This window comes from Pleurodeles waltl, chromosome 3_1 (genome assembly GCF_031143425.1).
Source record: "Pleurodeles waltl isolate 20211129_DDA chromosome 3_1, aPleWal1.hap1.20221129, whole genome shotgun sequence".
NCBI lineage: Eukaryota > Metazoa > Chordata > Amphibia > Caudata > Salamandridae > Pleurodeles > Pleurodeles waltl.
The window spans coordinates 930,411,631-930,435,145 of record NC_090440.1 but is presented as its reverse complement, the minus strand read 5'-3'; the positions used below and the strand labels follow the sequence as shown (position 1 = coordinate 930,435,145).

Below are 23,515 nucleotides of genomic sequence, written 5' to 3'. Positions count from 1 at the left end.
AGCCAACAAACACAGCATGACATTAGATTTTAGATGGTTTTAACACTCAAAATGTGCATATTTTTCTGGGGCACTCTTTTCATTGCGGAAGTTCTTGGTTCATATCAGGTCTCGCTCTTTGCCACTCCGCAGCCAAAGGAGCCAATGTTGTCCACCCTCTGAAGAGCGTCTCCCACCATCCACCACAGCACTCTGCACATCCTTGTGATGGCTTAAAAGACTGTCACTTCTTTTCAACTCTTAATTAATTTCAGAGCCCTACTGGAAATTGGAACCAAGACAGCTTCCCTTTATGCATATGCATATTACTGCTCTTTCTTATGTGGTCACACATGGAATGCTGTTATTCATTCCTGATGGCAATAAAAAACACATGTTTTGCGGAAAGCTTAGCATTCGAAACAAATGTATGAAAGAAATTAAATATGGTTTGAATGCACGGCATATCACCATAAATTGAAAAAGTAGAATAAAAAATTACATAGCCCTACCCTATTTATTTTTACATTAAGCTAACGGATAATTCAAATACATACCACTTTTGGTTTATAGCGCAGCAGAGATTAAACATATGCAACGACATGGCAGGTACAAATAAGCAGAAATGAATACACCATAAAGGGCAAGCAAATAAAGTTTGCCGTTAATCATCTGCACACCACGCTTTGTAGCTCATTATTTATGCCATTTTCCCTCAACATACAAGGCATGAAGATGTGTATAGGCACATTCTCTATGAGGAAAATTCAACTTTTAGCTTAAAAATAACACCACAAACTCACTTGTGACCAAGCACCTGAATGAAATGCATTATTATCACTAATCTCAGTAATACTCATTTTATCAATCTCAGAAGGATGGCATCCAGAGTAAGCCCTGCCAGGATTTGAACTTATGACTTTTGGAAGGTGACTTTACTACTGAGTAAAACGACAACTCCTGAAACATCATAATTTAAGTACTGCATCCCTTTCATGGTGACTGTCAGGAAAACACAGGCATCATTTCAAAACGTTTTCACAGAGTTTCTGGGGAAGGAAAACCAAGAGAAAGTTGATGACCTAGGAATGTGTGATAGAGGATGCCCTCTGATGTGAGAGGATCTCCCGAATGGCAGAAGTGTATCACCCAGCAGCAGGTTTGATCACCTGGCGCTGCTGTCCCTCAGAAAAAGTGAAAGACTGCATCACTGCTGAAAATAGCCCGATCTGCCCAGGAGCTGCAAATGCTCAAGAGACCATTGTGATCAGTGGTAACGATAGGGGAGGCCCCTATCATTACCACTGAGCACTGTGAGAGTGAATTTTCTATTAAGTTTTATTAATAATGTAAATGTATTAACCGTATAGTGAATTAACATATGAAAACGGGTGGCTTTAGAAAATGGTTGCCATCATTAATTTCTGTTCTTTAGCTAAGCAAAAATTCAAATTAAAGTGGTGGTTATTTTCCGTGGTTCAATGCTTACATAAAAGTGTATGCTAAATAGCTTAATAGATGTGTACACAGCTACCCCTAGCAGGTTGCTGCACTATGTCTAACAAGGTCAAATTTATTAAAGTTCTTACATGAGTTGAATGTTCTATTGTTTGAAATTGTCACTAATACGTGGTTTCTTCCTCGAGGATGGAAGTAAAATTTTCAACTTGAGACGTTTCTTCCTGAGAACAGAAGTTTAGACGAGATGGAACAATGGAGTCACAGACGAGACGGAAGAGGAAACGTTACTGTTATGAATGTGTTCTGGTTAATGTTGATGTCATTGCATTTTAGGTTATCAATTAGAGCAACTATTGGTTGAATTGTAAACCACTCCATGTACTGACCAATCATAAACTTTTTGAAGATTAGTATAACAACATGGGTAGGATTTTCTAGAGAGGAGGATGAGATTAGGAGTTGGGGGGAGATGAGTTCAAGAGTTCCTGACAGTGGTTCGAGTCGTATTAGCAGTGTGGGTTTAGCTATCGGTAGACCTGATTTCTGAAGACTTACCTAATGGTGTCCCCTTGCTGAAGTAAACTGCATGTTGTTGTCCTATGCGTAATGTATGAAATCACATTGTTATAAGTGTCTCTTTTGCTTTGCAGGTACCAGATGCAACATATAGTGTAAATGCTGCATGATAACAATAATGTTTTTTTTCCTTAACAACCCGAGTTTGTATGTTTTTTCAAAATTTGTCTTTCTAAATTCTTTTACATGAAATCCAACATGTTGATGCTAGTTTGTGGTTAGTGAGGGAATTAACTTTCAAATACTCAAGATTCATATTGACACTCTTTGATTGTTTGTATTAATGTATACCTTACCGTTATTACCAATTCTGGTAATATTTATCCGTTTTATGATACTGGAGATTATTTGCTTGATTGTTTTGATTAAACTCAGATATATAAGACATTCTAATCAGCCACTATTGATTCTATATGCCTGTCTCTTGTGTTTGAGAGTTATTTTCGTGACATTAGCATTGTTAATTTAGGGAAATAAATTCTTAATTATTCTTAATAAACTGGTGTGGTTATTCTTTTAGGTTCAGAATTCTAAATATATTGTTTGCTGTTGATAATCACATTGCTCATTGATGACATCCCCTCAATCCTTTGTCGCATCGATCCATTGACCTCTTGCGCAAAATCCACTATTAATTTTGAAGTAATAGCTAGGATTTTGTGGTACTGCAGCAGCACCTATCCACAACTGACTTTGAGAGCTGCAGCTCCTGAATTGGGAACTGCCGTAAAGACCCGCCTCTACGTCCATCATTTTACACTGTTCCGAAAACTACTGCTACAACCCCTCCCTCAAAGAACCCAAGCTGTGAAGGAGGAACAGTGCACACACACCTCCAAATTTTCAAGAGCTTTATAGCAAGTAAATCGCATGGCTTGGCCTCCAAGGGGCGTAAAACAGGAAGGTGTAGCCGATTCCCTACGTCGGCTAGAGACTGTTATTTTGGTGTTAAAGAAACAATAAACTGTTGAACTGTATTGTTTATTGAAACTTGTGGGAACATTTGAGCTAACTCCACCTAAGTTTATTATTGCCAAGCCTTACGTAAGAGCAAGGAATTGGAATAACAGGAATCTTGACCGAAGTGAACATTTACTGGACTGGAAGGGTTGCACTGCCTCACAACAGAATGCAGCGTTCTGAAGTCTTGTATGTCTTTTTCATTGAAATGCAGAGCACTGAGTTGTGATGTGAAATTAAAAGTACTTTTCCATAAAAACAAACAATGGGCCGGACAATACTGTGGGAAACAGAAGACCCACGAGCAGTAAGGTTATATTGTCTTCTTTTATTACGATAAGTGGTTCAAAATAAGGAGCAATGCTGGCACAACACGCACCAGCAACCGCCCAGAGCAACTGTCATCAAACTCCCTCCAAACATTCTATTGCCCATTCGAATTCCACTATGACCTAATAACATTCTAATCACCACACATCTTCCCCCTCAACAAAACATTGTTTTTTCCTTTAAACAACAAAACGAAACAAAACATAATTAAAAAATATAACAATTCCCTCCGTTTTTATACACACCAGATCATGTTTAATACATGAAGAAATATCATTTACTAAATTAAAAAAATGGAATTAATTACCTTCCATCATAAATTCTTGAGGTACCTTGGTAATTTTTTTCTCTCTGACTTTTTCGAACAGCACATCGAATACGTACATCTACAGTAAGAGACCATCACCACCATCAAAATGCCCCACATCCGATTGCAAAACAGAATCATTCCTCCACAAATACTTTATTGTGTCTATTGGCTGATTGTTGAGTTTTGTGTTCCTGCTCCCCACACTACCTCCCTGAGAACCCTATGACTGCTCACCCTATCTACCTTGACAGTAAAGTGTGGAAAAGGTCCTTGGCCTATTTTGCAGAGTGTCAGTAGGACAGGCCCCAGGATACCTGTGGCAAATAACCTCAACCACCACAGTCAGGCCCAGTAGCTCCTGTCTACCTTGTGCTTCCTTGAATGGGGTGTGACAACATTTATTCAGTTATTTAGTCATTGCATTTTTATCGGTGCTTTGCAAGTGTCACCTCTTCTTCTGTGGAGAGTGTGTATCATGTGGTGGTGAATTTAAGGTTCTTCTAGATTCTATGAATGCATAAGTACATTCTGAGACCCTGGTCCAGTGACTTTATTCAAATAAATAAATCAATTATGATGTTTCTCCACTGCAGCTTCCACTTAGCAACTCTTCTCTGCAGCATGGGAGATTTAATTTCTCTTTTTTGCTACTATTGAAAAAGTCAATCCAGGACACCTTTAACTTGGAACATTTTCACCCTTTCTCATGACTAAACATTCTAGGAAGATTTCTTGAGCTGAGGATATCTTCAGTTCAACCTTACCTTTCATCTTACTGCCAATCTGGTTGTCACTCCGGCTTTGGCACTGAGAAGGCATCATTTAATATGGTGGATGATGCTATGCACATGCTAGCTGTGGCAGAATGGAGGTGAGAATGGAGGTGCCTCCATACTTGCTCTCTTGGACCTCTCAGAAGTATTTGACATGGTTATACCTGGAGCACTCTATTCTATTATACCTGCAAGCATTTGAATTGGGTGGTATTAATTTGTCCTATCTGCAGTAGTAATATAGCTAGTGTGTCATATGCTCTAGTGCAAGAAAGGTAATTGCCCAGCTTGCTGCTGTTTGAACTATAAAAAGCCAAAATAATCAGGGTTCAGTTGTCCCCTCAGAACTCTGGGACTCAGTGCCACTGCACTTGCTGCATTCATTGAAGATATGCCAAACTTTTCTGGGTTTACTTGGATCATCCAGATAGGAACTTTCAGGCGAGACAGATTCTAATGATGCTTGTGGTGTGTTTTGGGCCATTCTTGTCATCCTTGCTTTCTAACATTTCTATGGAGCCACTGGAGGATCTAGCACTGTGCACAATCATCCTTATTAACTAATAAGATGATGTGCAGCCCTACCAGAAGTTGTAGGGTATAGGTGATGTCCACCACTGATAGACACTTCATGGTATTAAAGTAGATGTCACTCCTTTATACTGGACAACTGAAGCTATATTATTATTGGTTTTTACATAATCTTGCCTCAGCCATGCATTTGCTGCACTTTGCGTTAACTCCAATTTTTAACTTTGAGACTCACATTTCAATCCTACTTAAAGTTTACACAATTTGGAGTCTGGTGTACAAAGCATTCCTACGTTCACAAGCACTCCGAGTTTGCAATGGCAAAAATGCTCTTTTAAATCCACTTATTTCATTTTAGGAATTGGTAAACTATTATCAACTTCTAAAATGGGATCGTGATCTCAAAGTTATTTGTTATTTGGAGGGAACATGTTAAAGGCATCCCTTCCAAATACAAATTTGGTATACAGTGTAACATGTTTTGTGACTGAAATTCAGTTGACTCCTGAACTGGAGTGATTACTCAGTCACAGAGAGTAAGGGCTCCCAGTCGGACCCCTTCCCCTTTGTGAATGATAAAAAAGGGCATTTTGGGGAGCAGGCAAATGTAAAAAATATATATATTTTTTTAAACACAGCACAATTTCCGTTAAGGAAAATGGGCTACATTTTTTAAAAGTTTACTTTATAAAAAAACGAACAAAGACCTGGGGATCTGCTGTTGCGAGCAGGTCACCATTCGTGTGATGGCTTCCAGTTGGAATGATTTGCAGTTTGCTGCCTACTTCATTAATATTCATGAGGTAGGTCAGATTATGGCCCCTTCCAGATTGCACTTTAACAAACCAACCTGTAAGTGCATACACCAGTTTGTAAAGTACTTTTGCATTTTATATTAGTTGCAAATTGTGACCAGTTTTTTACGACCACTAAATAGTTGTACCTCCTTAGGAGAATGAAACACTTCCTTTTTCCAAGAGATTTCATATAAGGCATCCAATCGTCGGTGACATCATGAGAGGATGGTGATAACACACTCCACAGTGGGGCTTCCTGCTTCCGCTGTTTCTCCTCTTAAGGCATTCCACTGCAAAGTTGGTTATTGTACTGACAGAATCCTTTCTCCTTTGTGCTGACTCCTACTGTATTTTTAGATTCAGTTTATGCTTTGCTGGAAGAGTTAAAGGTATTTGTTCCATCACCATCTACTTAGTAGAAAAAGTCCAAATCGCAACCCTTTCCGGCACAACACTCTGTATGATCCCAATGGGCTGGAAATTTGCAAATTGCGCCTGGTGAAGTTCTACAGCCACACTTTTCAGCTTCTGCTACCAGTTTGTAGGACTCTTGTCGATGAAGATTTACCTCTTGCAAAATCTACTGTTACAATGGCACCAGTCTAAAACTCATCTATTAGTTTGGTCTTTTTGTCGGCAGGGAATGTATTTGTCATTTACTGCCTAGCACTGGATTCAGGAGTCACTGCTATCAGTAAGACTTGATTCTTGGGTGACTTCTTTTAATCTTCTGATGCAGTATTATTTAATCCTGTTGCTTGTAGATTCAGAGCCTGTCCTAAAATGTATTTTTAAGTTTTCTGCATTGTTGTGTAGTGTGCAATTTGTGCAGACTTTACCGGCATCTACTTTAACCTTGTGGTTTCATAACTGAAAAAGAACTTAAACACCCATTATCATTTTCCTACTTCTATAAGAATGTGCCATATAGACATTACTTTTTACAAGACAATCAATCTATGGTAAAAGTGACTCCAGAATCTACCAGTCCTACCTTGTGAACTCTAGTGCTAAAGATACTTTTCTGTTGAAACCTTTTGGCTTCTTCACCTGTGCATATCCTCTTCAGATGTGTAAATGCACCTGTCCTCCACATACTGTATTTCACTGTTAATATAATTCGATTCTTAAGCCTTTCCCAATGCATGCCTTTTTAACCGTGCATCATCTTGTACAGTTGTGAGTCCCTTTTTTATCTATATTTCTTCTTTAAACCTTAGGGCCAGGTGTACTAACCTATTTTGTGGTCGTACGTGCTCTGATTCGCAAAAGATGAACACCGCCAACAGCAAAATAGGTTTTAAGAATGTACGAATCACATTTTTTGAAGTTGGTAAATATTTACCAACTCCTAAAATATAATTCTTAATGATTATCAAATTACAATTTAAAAGAAGCAAGCTGTGGGCGTCACTTCATGATTTGGTAACATATTTATCAATGACTTGTAACCTCAATCCCATTTTCAAACCACTGGAAAGTTACTGACTGTCAAGTTGGGATGGTAACTCTTTTGCAAAATCGAAGGGGACCCTTTTTTAACCTTTCAGTTTGTGAACTGTGGAAAACGTTTCTGGGGGAGGCAGCAGTTTTTTTTAAAATTTAAAATCAGTCTTCTTTCTATTAAGGAAATTGGGCTCTTTAAAAAATGTTCTTTTAAGTTAAATGCAATCATAGACTTAGTGGTTAACTGACCTTTGTGGGTCACCATTCCTGTGATTGTATCCAACTGGAGTGAGTCACAATTTGTGACCTACCTAATGAATATTAACGAGGTAGGATAGATTGCAACCCACTCTGATTTGGAATGTCTTTAACTGACCTATTAGTACATCGGTCACTTTGCAAAGTTCTATACGGTCAAAAAAATGATGGCTGCAAATTGTGACCAGTTTTTGAGACCAGTACAATGATTCATCTGTCCCTTAGTTGTCGGATTACATGCAGTTATTATTGAATGTATTTTTTCACTGGCTAGATCTATGGGTAATCTGCAAATGTACAAGGATTGCCTTTTAGCTAACCGCTGAATGTTATTCATGAGTGTATAAAAGAGTACAGGACTATAAACTCTTATATTCAGAATGAACTTCATTCATCACAACTCTCTTTACCACCCTTCACTTAGACACTCCCTTGCACAAGTTCCTGGTTCCTGATTCCAAGACTTTACATCTTGGTATACGTCTTTTGCATTGATAACGTTGTGCCAGGGGTTGTCATTTTTGTGAATTTAAACTTAATTCCCATTCATATACTTTGACCCAGAAGAGAGAGTAAAGCAGAAGAGGGAGGAAGAATTGACTGACATATTTGTTCCTAGTATTGATGCTTCACTCAATTTAGCACACTAGAAAACTGCCTTGTCTGCTTATATGGATGGGTGAACGGTGTCATTGGTGCACTGGTCTAGTCTTTGCTCTGACATAGAATGGTGACAAGAGTGGGTTTATAGTCCAAGTGACCTTCACCAAAATGTGTGTGTGATTTTTTACTGGAGAACTACAGGGAGAAAAAGATTAATGACTGAGTATTAGGAGCAGCTCCTGCGCAATGGCGAAGGAGCGTCGCCCCACTGCCTGAGCCAGCAGCTGAAAAATAAAATGTACTATTGTGTTATTTTTTAGCTGCTGGCTCAGCTAGTATGTGGGCGGGGCTTGGTCATGGGAGAGCAGAGAGGGGAGGGAGAGTGGAGTGCACCTAAGTGCGCATGTTAGTTTAGCCGGCCATATTAGGTCAGCCAAACTGACATGCGCACTAAGGTTTCTCCAACCCGACTGTGCTGCACAGCTGTATTGGAGAAACTGCACAAACTCCCATTCACTGTTTGAGTGGCAGACCAAGCCGCTCAGACCAATGCATGGGGAGCCTGTGCTGGTATCTCAGGGACTGCTGGGACACCAACAGCATCAAGGGAAGAGGAGTGAGGCAGCAGCAAAGGCACGTTTTTTTTAACATTATTATTTTATTACCCCCCACGTACTCCTCTTCCTCTCCACCGCCCGCCCCTCCCATTGAGATTTGCAGTGGCCGCTGCTGCTGAGTGATGCTTTGATATGGATGACAACACAGAGGGTAAAGAAATGTTCTTAAGAGATTTATAAATGTGTGTGGTCCCCAGTAAGAATGTACAGGTGTTTGTGTTACCTGTGTTGAGTACAGATCTGTGAAGAAAATGCAATGTTCTTTTTCACAACTAAAGAGAACTTCTCCAGGAAGGGTATAGTAGTGTGAATCCAACTGTGTGTGTTGCCCTCTGTTCTAGCTTCGTGGTGGTTTGCTTGAATGGAGTGTTTTTCACTGTGTATCTAATGGAGCTTTATTGCGGTGGGTATCACGACTGTGACTCGGGTCCTGTGGCGTAAGAGTTTTCTTGTGTAGCCCCGGAGGTCAAACTCTATTTAAATAAGAAGGTGAAGGTATAATGCTTAAAAGTGATGTCAAACAGCTATGTGTTCATGAATAGCAGGTGAGAGATGGATTTTTCAGCAATGCTACTCTTGCACCCGAATATCTGATTACTCTTTTCTTCATATTGCTGGAATTATTGATTACTCCACAAGTGAGGACAGGCTGACTATTCCACAGCAGCTGGCATAACCACTGCCTGGTCTCATGGACTGTGCTCTTTGACGTGACAAACTATATGACGCGCTCCCACCTTGCAATATTCTGCTGAGTTATTTATCTGATTTATAGGTTGGGGCTGCTGAAATTTTGATTTTGCCTACTAAGTTCTGCAAACTTCGCACTTTGCAAAGTCGTGGAAACTTAAATCATTAGATGTGTATAAACATATTTACATACATAGTTTTGCAAAAGATTGCCCTGCAGGAACCTTTTTTTGCAAAAGAATTCGAAACACAATTTAGACAGAATTTAGTATAAAGGATCTACAAGAATGACAGCTTTATCGGATGATTACATTAGTTCTATAACTTACATACTAGTGTATACCGGTACATAACAACCTCTTGTAACTACTAATAATTTGGAAAAGTCATTACCACTGGTCATTAAGAGAAACTCTTATCATTTTCCGTCTCAGTTGGAAAATCTTTTCATCTGTAAAAAGGATTCTATCAGGGACTTGTAAAATCTGTGGTTAATGATCTTGGTGGCTTCTGTATTCACATCGGACACGTCAGCCTCGTGCTCCCATCTGCCTTGCATTCTCTTCACCCTTGCGCCAGCAGTCTACCGAGACACCACAGATAGGTCAGCATTGGCGCACTCCAGAATCTTCTGCACAACAGCACTCACACAGACATCTGCTCTCAGAGTATTCACAAAGAAATAGTAAAGCCGGAGGCATGCAACTTCTGTCTCTTAAATGCTGAAATGAAGCATTCAAGATAAATAAAACTGACACACCAGGAGTGTACCAATATTACTCCTGCTGTGACAATTACTTATTTGCTCGTACTATAACTGGTACCCTCACATGATTTACACCTTCCTCGAGCTGACAAGTGGATGAAATTAACGAAGATCACCAAGCCGTACCTTTATGCATGCATACATGACGACCATAAGACACTTTGGGGCCTAATCACAAAGGTAAATATACACGTTTATTTTTAGTCATTTCTTACTACAATTTTTTTTTGCTGTTCACCATTTCCGAGAATGTCTTTACAACATGGTGTAGTTGTACATGTCTCAACCCACTCAAATGCGGGCTTAAAGTCTCCTACAACATGATTTACGAGTTTAACGTTACCGCTAGTAACTTTGTACGTGTAGGTGGAGAGCTCCACCACCATGTCAGAGACCTCCCTAAAGGAAAATTAAGGGGAAAAAATTAAATATATTATTTTATTTAAAAAAATCTAAATATTTTTAGATATAACGTGTAAGTATATTAATTTAAAATATTTATTGTTAACTTAGAACTAATAAAGCGAAATGTTAAGAACATTAGCCCATCAAATTAATTCTGCAACTAAATCATTAGGCATAGTAATTTGATTTAAAAATTGTTTAAAAAAATTAAATGCATTATTACAAATAATAATAATTCATATCTGCGCTAACATTTTAATTTTTATTTAATATGCAATATGTTTTGTTAAAACTGATGTACTGAATGAATTTATTTATTTTCTAACAGTTTAATAGTTTATTTTGGAAGGTGTTTATTTTTAGATTTTGAAATAATAAACTAATTAATTAATAATCAAAACATACAAACTCCCACACACCCACACGTATGCACACCATTTATATATATATTTAATGAAAAAAACTAAGGTCAAACTGATGTTATAGTTGGGTGAAAATTTCAATGGAAATGTAACGTTTTGAACAAAAAAAACACTGAAATTCACCAGTTTTAGTTATCTCAAGAAACGATAACTTGTGCCTCTAGGTATTATTTTACTGCAAATATTTCATTGATATCAATTATGTTATAATAATAATTATAACATTATGGGAGTGTGTTGCTTTACCATTAAATGGTCTGTGTGGTGCTTGACTTAGTCCAAGGCTGGGCTGGAGTACATTTCAGTCTGTTTTGGTGCCTTTAGGGTTGTAGTACCTTTAGAAGAGTAGTTTGTGAATAGCAATGGTCTTACTTTTTTGTGGGTGGGCGTTTTTTTGTATTAGTAACCCTCTACATAATCCCATCCTTAAACTTCCATAAGCCCTTCCCATCGAGTAGTAAGTAGCCCTCATTTTCTAGGTACTCCTACTTATCCTGCCACATTTACTACAAAAACATTTACCATTGTGTATGGAGATCGCTCCCACCTTGATGGAGAAATCCTCCCCGAATGGATAGGGAGCAAAGGTCCCTGGCTGCTGGTTTGTGAATAGCATTTTATAGGTTGTGGGTAGTACAACTCTACAGTGGTGACTTACTAAGCGCAAAAGGGGCGGGGGCGCGCAAGGGTGGGGGTGGGGAAATAATAAATAAACTAATTAAAAAAAGAAAATAAACTTACCTTTGCCACTGCATGCCACTCCACTCCTCTGTGTCGTCGCTGGCTGAAAACAGGCACACGCTCCCAGCCTGCCCTGTGCCAATCCTGACGCTGCTCAGAGCAGCGTCAGGATTGGCTGGGAGCGTCCCGCGAGGACTGTGTTGCTGGGCTGGAGAAAGCTCAGTGCACATGTATGTTTGGATGTTTGGCCGGCCTGAGACGGTCGACCTAACATGCATGCTCAGTGAGGGGGAGTGCTGTGCACTACCCCTCACTACTTGTCACCCCGTGGCCCTGCCCCTTTTACTGAAAAACTATAATAAACAGTTTATTATCGTTTTTCAGTAAAAGTTTTGCAGCTACCACTGCTGGCGGGCGGGGGCGACGCTCCTCCGCGCAAATGGAGGAGCCGCCCCGCAACTCTAATACTTTGCTCACTAAAAAATGCAGTTTGTGAAATGGCCCCTATGAACGAACACACAGCTTTCTTCCACGCTCTTTCACTCAAACATATTTGTATGCAGTTTAAAAACAGACTTCTCTTTCCCCAAGTCATACATTCAGACATTTCTTAGGTGAACGCTCTCCAATACTGCTACTGAAGAATAATGTGCCACAGTTCTCTCACTAAGCTATAAGCTAGCATCTGATGCATGTCTTCTCATCAACTGTACTCCGATCTTCTTTTCTTCTTGTAATACCAGTACACCTGCGTTGTAAAAATGGACCTGTACGCCGAATAGTCTTACTTTTAGATGGCAGGAATGTCTTCATTCCCTGCTGGAATTACAACTAACTCATCATGTTAGAGCGCTCTCTCGAACAACTGAGTCGTGTTCCAAACTGGACCATTAATGCCCAGTCTGCGAGCCATGGAGTTCTTTACATTTTACAGCGGGACACTTGAGATGTGTGTGTACTGTGTGACTGAGTCCGTACATGCAGTACCCTCTCCCTCCTTTGCTTCGCTACATGCACAGAGTGAACCCATGGTAAGTTATAGCATCACAGAAGTCGCGGTGGTAAGGTCCTTACGAGGAATTAATCTTAGCCACAAGTATCCCTGGGTGTCTCCCTGCAGTGGCCCTGCTATATCCAGCAGGGAACTAAGGGCCAGATGTAGCAAAGGTTTTTACCCATTCTGTGTCTACGGGAAAAAGTGTTCGTACATATGACCCTAAGTTCTGATCTGTTGTACTCTTACTGCGTACTCTCCTTAGAAAGCAATGTCATCTTTCCTCCAGTAAAGAAGGGGTTGGCATCAAATCGGGGATAAAGGAGGCTTTGTTCATGGCCTCGCATGCGTCATTGATCCTGGCATGTATGTATGTGTTATTATTATTTTAATATTCAAATATTATCACTATTGCTTGAATAATACTAATAATAGTACTAATAGTAGTAATAATAACAATAATAATAATAATAGCAAAAACAACACTAATAATAACAGAAACAACAACAAAAACAACAACAACAATAATAAAAATAATAATACTATGCTCACTTCCTGTGGGTTATGGGAGACATTGTCATCACCCCTTCGTGCCATTGTCATCATACACTCTGTGAAGAATACTGATTTATTGATCGATTTCACAAAACTCACCCATTGAAGAAGACGCGGAAACAGTTGCAGGGCCATTTCTTTCCCACGTCCGGTAACCATCATTCTCTTTTTTTACTGGGCCTAGGATTTACAAAAGGGACAACAAAAGGTTGGTTAAACCGCCTGATGACCTCAGAGTCTGCGTATGGTATGTTATACCGAGATTTGGGGAGTGGTCTTAATGATTTAACTTTGTATCATAACCTGGCCACTCAGTCCTAAGAAGTGGACACAATATAATTCTTCAGAAGGAACTCTGCTGTCCACACTTGTCCAGTAAGACAATGAATAGAACACCTTCCACTGCTTTTCTTCTATTTAACTTAAGGTCTTGGATAGTAGCTCTACTGGTTATATCACTAAGTAGCGCCTAGACTAAACTACCAATCTAACTCCTCAACTGCCAAGGCCTTCTGTTATTTTCTAGAAAGCATTTCTACTTGAAATGATCCATGGTTCATTAATCTTTTTAAATCCTTGCCACTGTGAAACTTCCAAGCCTATCATAGACTCTTCTCACATACATGATACCACCTGGAGTATATGTCTGCACAAGTGCCAGTGCTGCACTATTATATGACTTCTACATATGTCAAACACCATCACTATGACAGAGATAACTATGATATACCGTATAGTTTGTCACAGCCGTTGAATATAGGGTCAATTCGGATTTAAGCAGAGGTCAATTCATAAATATGATCATCACTCCAATGCTGAGAGCTGTCCTATTTCACTTCTCTTCGAAGAATCAAAATACTGAGCAAACTTCTCCAACTCCATTCCATGAACCTCAGTCACACCTCTCACTGTTTTACTGATATTAAATCACGTGAAGAGGAGAGAGAACTTAAGATCTTCTACTCTGCTTCCTGAGCCCTGCATGATCGTGTTCTTCTGGTAATAATTATTCATATCTCTTTCAGAAGGATAGCTCTAGAGTAGTTTTAGAACTTTCTTCACCTAGATTTAACTAGATATTAGCAGAAAATGGAAAACGTCACCTCAAATCTAGTTTAACATTTTTACAAAATAAAGTATACTTGTGTCCTCGCCAATGACGTGTCATATCACCATTTATGATGGAACAAGTTTTAGAATGCCCATTAGTCTAGAACAATAGTAGCACTATATACAGAGTCATACTGGTAGATGTTTATGATGACACTGAGAATTAAACATGTTATTGGAGTACATCATCCACTCCTACTTGATGCAATTGCTCAGCTCTTCTCCTCTAAAATGCTTTCTTTAATTTATGTATTTAATGATTGTATTATAAACAATAAGCAAACTGCAACCCAAAATTCTTGTGCGAGATTTAATGATCCTTGGGAGTCATTTAGAGATTCGCAGATGCAGGGCATCTGACAAAAAAAGGTGGTTGCCCGGCCCTCCAAACTCATGGTTTCCTTTTTCCATTTAGAGCTTGGTGAATTGTAGGCTTTATTCCTGTGTAGGCTCAGCCATCTTCTCTAGTGGAAACCTGTAATCCGGCAGTCACCCAGCTCTACTTAGGGTAAGGCAATGGTCAGGGTCTGACATGCCAGGTATGATGGTCCCGCACAGAGAAAGCAAACAATGGCCCTGATTCACGGGGGAATCTCTTTCCATTTCAGGGACATTGTATGTTTATATTTTAAAGCAAACACTTTGAATGGAAGTTTGTTTCAGAAGAACAACAAGCATTTGCAATGCAATGGGTTTCGAATTTGCTCAAGTTAGAGCTATTATCATTGTAAACCCCTAACTGGACATTTCTTGCCACATAAATTGAAAATAAAAAGTAAAACAGATGACATGAGCAAGCCGATTCAAAGAGCCATGGCCGCCATGAGCATGAACACGAAGGAGGGACACAAAAGGAAAAAGAAGTTTGCTCGCAGTCAAACATATCGACAATCGTGCAATTATCCATGTAACAGAGGCATTCTCCAAGGTGGTAACAAAACCACCCCAAGGAGGGACAAACATAAAGCATTTACCAATGATAACAAAGAATTTTTAAAGGCAAGCCCACAAACTAGTGAAAGTGATGGGCGTGCGGTGGGCGTGTTTAAAAGCGCACAATACTTACAACAGGTCAAAGCTCTTGCACTCTGGACCTAAAACGAATGGCAAGTCGGGTCAAATAGTCATGGCACCTGTTTGGCATTTGCTTCAGCCTTCAGTGTGCTCACTTCACTGTCAGATGCCCTAAAGCCATTGAAGTCTCTACTAAGCGGGCATGGTCTCTAATTATGCTGGGTCAACCTCCACTGACCTAGTGGCATGAAGGACCATGAGCAAAAGTTTAAGTGAACCCTCCTGTTTTATAATACATTTGATACATTATTTAATGTGATCTTTAGATTTAGGCTTTGTCTTTGAATTAATGCTTAAACTCCTTATATACTTAAAAATTGTAAGGGGGTCACTGAAGCCTAGGACAGCAACCCACTAATACACTAAGTCAGATGAGGACCTGGCCTATGCTGTCTGCGGGAGGAAAGTTGACCATGTCTGCTGGTGTGTGAATGCACTTTAATTATAGGTGTATGCAACGTTGGCAACTATTTTTTTTGCTCTTGCTCGGCATTTATCTTTGGATTTCGCATTTTGGTAATACTAAACATTAATGGTCCTTACAACAGGCATGGTGGCCCAGGGCAGGGAAAGGAGTAACAGTTGTAACTCCCTAATTAGGGCAAATCGATCAACATTGCAACCCAACGGCTCATTGGTAGATGGTTCAAGTCAAGAGTTTCTTCTGGCAGCAGAAACCCTACAATTCCAAGAGCGCTGAATGTGGTGGGGGAACTGCAAGGTTGGCGGAATGGGGCATCTGCTGTTTTTTGGTGAATGACCCCATAGGTCCAGATGGAATGGGCCAAGTAATGGTGAATCCACACAATCTCACATGAAGTAACTGGAACAGTGAACGAAATTATTGCTATTGGAAGGAAGAAAAGTCAGCAATATTGGTTGTCTACTGGGTTGTCTTTCAGGTAATAAAAATCAAGTTCTTTCACAAATCTACTTTCCTTATTGATGTAATAAAATCGACTCTAAATTAACTTCCTAGGGTTTTCTGGCCCTAATTTGTGTCAAAGTGATCTTTAATTCTCAAAAAAAAAAAACTACAGCAATCTATACAATGGAAAATAATACTTTTCTGCCGGTCACTCTGCATCTATACTAACCTTGACATTTAGTGTGTACCACTTTTATACTTTAAGCACTCTGCCTTGTGTGTCAGTCACAAGGTCCACTTGGTGTTGACCTAGTGAGTGTATAAAAGTAGATTTCTCTACATGGCAGAACAGTGTCTGTTATCAGATTAGTTTAGCTCACAGCCTTTAAGGCCACAATGATAGGCGTGAAAGCAGTTTGTACAAAATAACAGTGCAGCTCACAATGCTATTTAACTTATATAACACTTGTTCCTTTCCTGTACCAATTAACTGTGGACTTAACTTAAAAGTTAAATAAAGCAATCGGATTTAGCCAATTTTAAAATACATCTTTGTTGTCAGAGTACCAGGGCTAAGAATAAAACTGGCAATCTCAGAGTACAAATGCCAAATAACTAGTATAAAAAAAGAAAATCTGTGAAAATCACCAAAAAGGTGAATCAAACATACATTCCTCCCTGCCTCTATGCAATGGTACACTACTGAATCCCATTGAAAGGTACACATTTCAGGCGACAGAACATAAAAGTGGTCCTTGTCTGTATCTATTCTGTGCCTTCTGGGACTCACTGACAATCCACTGTCCTATAAAATATCTTTATCCAAGGGACCCAAAAATATGAGAAGACCACCACAGAAAATCAAATTTTGTGAACTAGTGAGGACTATTCTTCAGCCGATTGGTAATGGCCCAAGACTTAAAGCTCTTGATGCATATCATCTGATGTGTGTGGATGTGGATGTTCTTTTCTCCTTGTATCAAGTAGGTACAGGCTCAAATATTTCCTCACGTCAGGTAGCTGTACAGTAGGTTGGCCCTCTGTCCTGCATAGTGCTTTGGTTACTACATAATCAATTGTCGTTAGAAGGTCAAATGGAGGTCGGACAATGGCCTCAATGTAGGCTGTGGACGATGAATGTCAACTTCTCTGTGAGGACATGGTAACACATCTCTTTTTCGTCCTCGGTGTGCTTCACATCTCCTACTGTGAATATCTGACAATGTCTAACAAGAAATATCAAGTTTAAATCAGATGAGTAACTACTGTTCACTGATGAATGCACCTAAAAAACATCACCATAACAAGATCAGATTGAGTCTTGACTACAGTCCTGCACAGCGAGTGAACGCCATGGCATTGAGAGTGAACTCCATGGAAGGCCTACTGAATGTCATCCTAGCTGAAGCATGGACCATGAGAAGCAGGGTGAGAATTGACAACATACTAAACCACATGACAACAGAAACCCCGACCCCATGTGACACTGTTGGAGCAGCTTTGAAGCAGGAAGGAACAGATCGAGCACAGAAAGTGGGAAAATAAACTAAGGAGACAAATGTTCCTAGTACTGCAAAGTAGCATCAGTGATGGAGTCTTTTGGGAGTGTGTACTGTTCAAATAGTAAAGATGGTGACGGGGAAGGCAGGCAGCAAGGGGTGAACACAGTTCTCGTGGATGCATACTTAGGCAGCGCTACCAGCCTCACTGCACTACACGAGCAGTATTAATAGCATTATTCCACAAATCCCTTGTAAAACAGGACTAGACTTTATTGCGTACATGAAAGACCAATGCACGACAATAAGTACAGATGTGGGGACATGGTTATAGGATGCATTGAAATAAAAGTGCAAAAGATTTGTGATTACTTTCTGTAATAGAAGCTTATAAATTATTTAAAAAACAACCAGATGTAAATTGTATGTAAAAAACCGGAGGATTGGTATTAAGCATAAAAAAGAAATCATATGTAAATTGTGCCTGGGACGTTATTAGATGCTTCCCTGTCACAAAGAACGTTTCCGAAGGGCATAACAATCATTTGAGAAGTGAAATGGCAAGCGGCTGTGTGAAATAAATGGTATTTAAAGATGCGGGTTGTACATAAAATATTTTATAGTATACCACACCTAAGTGTGTAACAAGGGAACAAGGAAACGATAGAAAACAGAGATGAAGCAGTTTATATGAAGTGTGTATTTATTCCAGTTTCCATGACACTGCGAAGAACTCAAAAGAAGTTGTCTACCTAGATGATTGGCATTTCCGATTTGCTTTGCAGACATGTCGAGCACATTTGTGGGCGGCTAAGATGCCCGTCTGCCACAGCTAGTGACCTGAAGGAGGATGTGTGAAAACCCCAGACCCGAGCCTCAGTCTGGGAAACACGGGCTGAAGAAGAAGCGGAAAGCGCTCGCGGCCGTCAGAAATGGAGAACTGGACCCGCCAACTCGCACGTCACTCCAACTGTAGCGTGAGGACTCTAAGCGCTGTGGTCAGGTTTGCAGCTTATCTCTGACATGCAGTTTCAGCTGTTTCCTCTTGGCCCTCTCCGTAGACGATGTGTCTGAATCTGATGTCTGACTCCTATGAGGCTGCTCTGAAGGTGCCCGCTGTCAGCTTCACACTGTTTAGCCGATAGCAGAAATTTGAATATGCATTATCTTTCGTGCCTGATTTGTTATTGGCTTTGCATATAAATACCGTTTACAACCGTCCAATTATTTAGCAAATTTCTGCATTACTGTGCCTTGCACCCTACAAATAAAATAATTAAAAAATATAATAATTTTGAAAAGAACAAAGTGTATTAAAATCTGAACCAGGTAGTGTCACTTCATGAAAATCATAGGGGCGGCGGAGGTGACATCATATACCGTTTGTACCATTGATGTGATAGCAGGAAGTGACATTAAATGAACTTTGAACCCGCTCTTGGAACACTAATTAATTTCAAATTATCTTTAATGGAAACTACATAGGGCTATATGTTAAACGCGCATGATTTACAGCAAACACAAACAACCATCTAACTCTGGCAAAGCAAAATGCAAACTAACTTTTAGAAGAGCAGTTGACAAACTGGATAAAAATGGATCATCACGTTTCCAAAAAAGTCGAGTTTGTAAGCGGCAGAATGGCAGTAGTAAAGACTGAGCTGCCGCCTCAGATACTACTGCTCAAGCCCCTGAGTAGAAGAATCTGCTCCGGCTCTCACAAGATCGGCTAGTACTATGGAAATCAGCTCCTCTGGGGTCCAAGAAAAGGTGTGAGGAATTACATTTCTCTTGGTGGTGTGGTGCAGAGTTACAAAGTTAGTGAAAGTGACACTATTTTGCCTGTAGGCAAAATATCCATAAAATAGTTTTTTCAAGAGATCTTTCCTGCAGAAACATCATTTTGCTGGATAGTTTTTCTGAAAAAAGTTAGGATTTTCTGGGGTTTCATCACCTTTAAAAAAAATGAAAACCGTTGCCAAGCTTACAAACATTTCAAAGTAGCTAAAGTTTAAAAAACATTCCAGAGCTGCTGGAAGGGGAGTTCATTATTTGTGCACACCCTCTTTGTGTACTTAGGTCTTTATGAAAATGCAGATTTTGATGTCTGCCAGACGTCATCGAGAATTATACGATTCGTATCAAAAGCCCTGCATTTTAAGGTAGTTAGAAATGTGATGAATGAGAAAGTGTGAGCGACAGCACAGGCTTTTATAATTTGTGTTATGCTGGCAGCTCTGGTTAGCTCTGCAGGTCCCTTTATCTGTTGGAAGTTCATTTATGAATCTGGGAGAAGTTGCAGGTGTAGATAAAAAGTGAAGGGGGGGGGGTCAGGTTTGTATGTTACATTCCTCCTTCGTATGTCTGCCATTATATGATGCCAATATAACAGTTTCATCAAAAAGGACTAGTTCGAGACTTAAATGGTCCCTGCATGGTGTACACTCATGTTCTCCTGCCATGAGACATCATCTGTGACTATCTGGTTTCTTAATTTTTATTTTTTTCTTCAGACCCATTTTACCAGTCAATCACAAGAATTCTATTCGGTTGATAAAACATAAAAAAGAATATGCGCAACTCATTGTAAACATATACATTGGTAAACACTGTATAAACACGTCATATGATAAAATCTCCATGCCACAGCATCACAATCTTCAGTTCTGCATATCAAAGACAATTCTCCAGTAAACCCTATGAAGAATACACAAAAAGCAGCCACAAGTACCAAGAGTCCTAATAAAACAACTCATCAGGTAAGACGTGTGCAAAATACACAGAAAACAGCTTCGCTAACAGCATTGAACCATCAGGTTTTCCAATGGACAATATAAACTCAGATGCCGCTAATTACAATTCATGCGGCGACTTGAGCTTAGCAGGCAGTGTGACCTCCCCAATAACTCTCCCTACTGTAGCCCTCTCGATACTGGGGACAGGATCATCCCTTTGATTGTTGGGGTATAGGAGATAGAGATGTGAAAGGCAAAACATACTTCTTATGTACAGGTGGCAGCCTCTGCGTCAGACACGAAGGCCATGATAGGAAGATGCCTTCTAAAAGTGTGAAACTGTTCTATCGGTCTAAGGTTACCTGCCACCCTGTTTGCGCAACCTTAAGGCGGCCGCATCAGTGTGCCGCAGGTGTAGATAATATGAAGTTGGTCTACAGGTTCTGATATTAAGGCTTCTAAGTAAACGGTTAACATGGTCCTCCTTGGTACCCTGTATAAGTCACAAAAAAATAAAAAATGCAAATGGGACTGGGTAGCTTTTGAGTCTCAAGTGAAGGGCACGAAGTTTTTATCACAGTTAGCCTTAGAAGGCCAAGATCCCAATAGATGGCCATACTGAGATCAAATCTTACCAAATAACACCTCTGATAGCTCGGTACATTATATAAATAAGCCTCCATATGATTGGTCATAGCTAATGGACTATGATCTGCTCTTTTCCTTGCTAGGAGAGCCAACAGGGCAACTTTCACAGAAGCTCTGACTGAGAAGAACTTGGCAAACAGTTGAATACATTTGAGCCTTTACATAGGACAGCAATTTGAGACTGTAGGCTTTGTCTAGAGTCAAAAAGTCGTCAATCACCATTTGGTTGAGTGACGCTTCAGGTCTAGACAAAATTGATAACCACAGCAGCGTCAGTGCTATCTTTATGAAATCCCCTAAATGTTATAGGCCTAATTGATCATTACCTATTGAGGCATGGACTCTCCTGGGGAGTCTAAGCAATCTGCACAGAAAATTGTTTTTGTCAGTCCGCAACTCCTCAGAATCGCAGAGGCCCCAGACACTTGCACAGTAAGAGGCGACCGAAATGCATCTAGCTTTATAAATTGTAATTATTGCCTCCGGAGCTGATGAACCCAATTTGGCAGCAAACGTGAATAGTGATGCCATAGCCTAAACAAACCATGCAGATCTCACTCTTAGCAAAAGTTTCCAGGAGCTCATATTATGGAATGGGATCCCCAGGTATATAAAAGGCAAAACACACTGCAATTTGGTGCCGATAATATAGAGTGGGCTCAGCTTTCTAGATGGTCAACTGCAGACCATAGTAAAATATTTCATTTTGTTTGGTGGATAACCCCAATTTGTCCATAAACATAACAAATCTGTACAGCAGCTTTTGAAGGCCCAACCTGGTTCTGCATATTAGGACGCAATCATTGACATGCCTGAATACTGGAGGCGCTTAGTTCCTGCCCTTGGTGGATCTTCCTCTGTTCCCGGCAAATATGTGTCAAGATCATAAATATAAAGGCTAAATAAAAAAGGGGCCAAGATGCAGCCTTGTCAATCAATCAATCAATCAATCAAGGATTTATAGAGCGCACTAATCACCCGTTAGGGTCTCAAGGCGCTGAGGGGGGGAGCTACTGGTCGTAGAGCCATGTCTTGAGGCGTTTCCTGAATGTCAAGAGGTCTTGGGTCTGGCAAAGGTGGAGCGGTAGGGAGTTCCAGGTCTTGGCGGCTAGGTGAGAGAAGGATCTTCCTCCAGCGGTAGTGCGGCGGATGCGGGGGATGGAGGCGAGGGCGAGGCTGGCGGAGCGAAGATTGCGGGTGGGGGTGTGGAAGGTGAGTCTGCCGTTGAGGTAGGCTGGGCCTGTGTCGTGGAGGGCCTTGTGTGCGTGGATGAGGAGTTTGAAGGTGATCCTCTTTGATACTGGTAGCCAGTGAAGGTCTCTGATGTGGGGGAAATGTGGTCGCGGCATGGGATGTCCAGAATGAGGCGGGCGGATGCGTTCTGGATTCTTTGCAGCTTTGTTAGGAGTTTGGTTGTTATTCCTGCATATAGGGCATTTCCGTAGTCCAATCGGCTGCTGACCAGGGCGTGGGTGACAGTTTTCCTGGTTTCGACGGGAATCCACTTGAAGATTTTGCGGAGCATGCGGAGAGTGTTGTAGCAGGAAGAGGAGATGGCATTGACCTGCTGAGTCATGCTGAGTGTGGAGTCCAAGATGAAGTATAGGTTGCGTGCGTGGGTGGTGGGTGAGGGCGCGGTTCCTAGGGAGGTGGGCCACCAGGAGTGATTCCAAGTTGAGGGGTTGGTGCCAAAGATGAGGATTTCTGTCTTGTCTGTGTTTAACTTGAGGTGGCTTGATACCATCCAGCTGGCGATGGCGTGAAGTCCGTTGTGGAGGTTGTTCTTTGCAGTTTTGGGGTCTTTCGTGAGGGAGAGGATGAGCTGAGTGTCGTCTGCGTAGGAAACTATGTTGATGTGGTGGGTTCGTGCGATGGTGGCGAGGGGGGCCATGTAAACGTTGAAGAGCGTGGGGATGAGCGAAGATCCTTGGGGAACGCCACAGATGATTCTGGAGGCTTCTGACAGGAACGGTGGGAGGCGGACTCTCTGGGTTCTGCCTGAGAGAAATGACGAGATCCAGTCGAGTGCCTTGTCGCGGATTCCAGCGTTGTGGAGGCGTGTGCGGAGAGTGTGATGACATACCGTGTCGAAAGCTGTGGAGAGGTCCAGGAGGATGAGTACTGCTTTTTCTCCTTCGTCGAGCATGGTCCTAATGTCGTCTGTGGCAGCAATGAGTGCAGTCTCGGTGCTGTGGTTTCTGCGGAATCCAGATTGGGAGGTGTTGAGTACCGTGCTGTTTTCCAGGAACCAAGATAGTTGGTTGTTTACAATTTTTTCGATGACCTTGGCTGGGAAGGGGAGGAGGGAGATCGGCCGGTAGTTCTTGGGGTCGTCTGGGTCTGCCTTTGGTTTCTTCAGCAGGGCGTTGATTTCTGCGTGCTTCCATCTTTCTGGGAAGGTGGCTGACTCGAAGGAGCTGTTGATGG

General features: G+C 40.8%; 1 long non-coding RNA gene across 1 annotated transcript in view; it reads right to left on the bottom strand.

Annotated features, from left to right (window-relative positions):
- LOC138283285 (uncharacterized) overlaps positions 1-23,515 on the bottom strand; it is a 259,821-nt gene that overhangs the window by 133,500 nt on the left and 102,806 nt on the right. Inside the window, exon 2 of the long non-coding RNA XR_011201167.1 lies at positions 13,254-13,334. This is a non-coding gene — a long non-coding RNA (uncharacterized lncRNA). The remainder of the gene's footprint in view (positions 1-13,253; positions 13,335-23,515) is intronic.